A 3150-nucleotide genomic window follows, 5' to 3' on the forward strand; every position below is an offset into this window, starting at 1 on the left:
TACCAGTTGGTTTTCAAAGGAAATGGTTATTAAATGGAAGTTAGTAAAACCCTTATCATCTGTGAAACTGGCCCACCAACCAAAAGCAGTTTTTGCTGGTTGAATCACATTCATATTTGATCCATTCCCATCATGACTCTATGAATTTAGGTCACATTTTCTTTGGGATCTCCATCCTGTTTGACCAGAGCCCACATATTCTTCTCCATCAGCTCTTCTGCTAGAACTCCAAGTTCTACTGGGCTGCCTTGAGTTTGGGGATCAGACTTTCCCGCAGGCATGGACAGCCCAAGTCATTCCTTCTGAGAACAGAAAAGAGTCAACAGGAATAGGTCACAAGAAACTGGCAGAACCTTAAAACGTTCAAGCCAGAAAGGACACACAAGAGACCACTGAGTTCTCAACCAACTTCTCTTTCCAACCCTGAGCAAACGCCCCAGCCTTCTCCATGGCCTCCCATGCCTTCAGATGCCTTCCTTACAGTTCTCTCTCCCCATATGAGATGATCCTTTTATCAACCAGCTACAGCTGTGAAACAGACAACCGTGATGCCTCAATGACGTGCAAGAATAGACATCATTTCTCATTCGTGTGTCTGCAGCTTGGCTGGAGCAGTCTGAGCCCCATATGGATGTTCCGTGGGTCATGTAGGAAAGCTCTGCTCCCATGTCTCATTTTTCTGGGGGCAATGGACCTACTGGAGGTTTATTCTGCTTATACAAATGGCAAAAGCACAAGAGGGCAAGCCCTACCGCTCAAGCACATTCCCCGCCTTTGCACGTGTCACGTCTGCTAATATCTCATTGGCCAAAACCAGTCACATGGCTTAACTCAAGGCCAAGGGGGTAAGTATGCTCTCCTAGCCAGGAGATTATAGTTGCAGTGTGGATATATACTACTATATAGCGGGGTGAAGAATTGGGACCCAGAACTCATTTGAACACACTCTTACTTTTCCCCCACACCATGTTGAGGATTCAGACTTATTACTGAAACACCAGGAGTGGGGATACAGTGGGTATAAGGCAGGTTTCTGCCTCCAGTCTTCCTGGGGAGACAGGTGTATATTTGAAGAGAGAAAACTAAGAGGTGCAAGTAGCAGGTGAATTGCACAGGTAGGTGGGGCTCCGGAGAAGGTTTGGAAACAAATGAGAGATGCAATCAATCATTCCTTTCTCTGGGTCCTAGAGAGGCATCTTGGTGTCTGGCCAGGTTCTTCCTCGTGTGGGGCATGCCCCACCAGAAGGCAAATGGGAGGTGATTTTTGGAGGAGGAGGCATTGCCCAGCCTTGAATCATGGAGTGAGAGCGTAATTCCCTTTTCCAACGATCTTGCCATAGTTCTGATTTAGAAGAAGGAGAAAGTCTCCTTCTGTGCTAGCGTGAGTCTAACACCCATCTTACTCTCGTTGATCTCCCTTTTTAATAGATCCTAAACCTCAGGTTCACGGACTCTCTCAAGCAGCAGTGTCTGGTTAGAATGTACTCACACTGTTTTCTCTGGGTAATGCTTATATCTGTAAGTTAAAGAAAAATCTTAAGCGAATACTAGTTCAGGCGGCTAGTGGGTATGGTAGAAATTATGGCTTGACCCTGGTGAGCATTTTGTAAATAGGGATATAGCGGGAAGAGGAGAGGGGGGTTTGCCACAGTCAGTCTGACTTCGAATCCACACTCCATCCCTTGAATAGGGCCTTTGGGCGAGTTACTTAGGTAGCCTCTCTGAACCTTGGTTCCTTCATGGATTGTTGTGTTATATTGATGACAGTATTTGTAAGGTAACTGGCACGGAGCGAGGGCTCAGCAAATGGCAGAAATCCACCTGCTGCAGCCTCTACCTGGACTGTCCATTCTGGGACAGACTTTTGGGTCTTCTCTGTCCTCCAGGCGGCCATGGGCCAGGCAGGCATCACTGTCCCTGCTGGTGGGAGGGCCCTGCATGGCCTCCTCTGCAGCAGCCAGACCTCACTTTCCTCCCCTTTTCTGTGGGGTCTCAGTTCAAATGAACACCTTCCTACCCCCTCTCCAGCCCTACGAAGAATCTCTTGCTTGGGCGATGAAAGTCTTGATTAGCCATAGAATTTCAAAATTGAAAGAGATGTGGCAGGTCAGACACTAGGCCAGCTGGGGAGCCTCAAGATGGGGCGTGGGGTGGCCCTTTGGAAGGGGCCTCAAATCGCCTAAGGATTTCTAATTTAGACCCAAGGAGGCTCTCCCCTTGCAGACTTCCCCAACAGGATTGAAAAAAGACGCATCAGAAAGTTTAAGCATGGCGTCCCAGCCAGACAAGCTACTGCATAATGTTAGCATTTCTTAAAAGGGTTTCTAATTCTTTTGTTAGTGGCACGAGTCCATCGCCTTATATTTTGGGATGTGTGCAAATAACATCAATGTGTTCAATTAAAAGCTTAAAATATACTGTAATATGCTGTGGTCCTGTTTTGGAATTGCTTCAGTGTTTCAATACGGTGAATCCTCCCTCCCTACTCCACAACCCCACAGATGGGGCTCAGGCCCCTCTGGCCTTTTCTCCCATCCCATAAGAACCTCCAGGGCAGATCAGCCCTCTCAGTTCCCAGATGGGGAAACTGAGGCTGGAGAGAAAGACATTTCCTTGTCTTTTGATGTCATTGCCAGGGACAGTAAATTCCAGGACTGCAGGGTCAAAAGATATGGGTGGTGGTTTGTGTGAGTCAGACCCTGGAGGAGTCCTGAGACTGCGTCCCAGGTTGCCCTGCCACCTCCCACCAAGGCCAGGGACTCTATGTCGGAAAATAAAAATAACCATAGCTAAGATTAACTGAGCACTTACTATGTACCGGGCACTGCGCAGGTATGACACTTTCAGGCCTTACAACAACCCAAGGAAAAAGGTCCTATTGTGACTTCCATTTCCAGAAGGGGATACTGAGGCAGGCAAAAATTAAGGAGATCACTAAGTTAAGAAAAGTGCCAGGGAAGGGGTTCTGAAGTAGGCAGTCGGATTCCTGAACACGCGTCCTTAACCCTTACCGGAAGGGAAGGGAAGAACGGAGGCGGGGGGGGGGGGGGGGAGGGGAAATGCAGAGTCATTGTTCAGTGGGTATATGGTTTCAGTTTTGCAAGATCAAAAGAGTTCTGGAAACTGGTTGCACGACAGCGTCAATATACT

The sequence above is a fragment of the Lipotes vexillifer genome, unplaced genomic scaffold (assembly GCF_000442215.2).
Source record: "Lipotes vexillifer unplaced genomic scaffold, Lipotes_vexillifer_v1.1 scaffold306, whole genome shotgun sequence".
In the NCBI taxonomy this organism is placed as follows: Eukaryota; Metazoa; Chordata; class Mammalia; order Artiodactyla; family Lipotidae; genus Lipotes; species Lipotes vexillifer.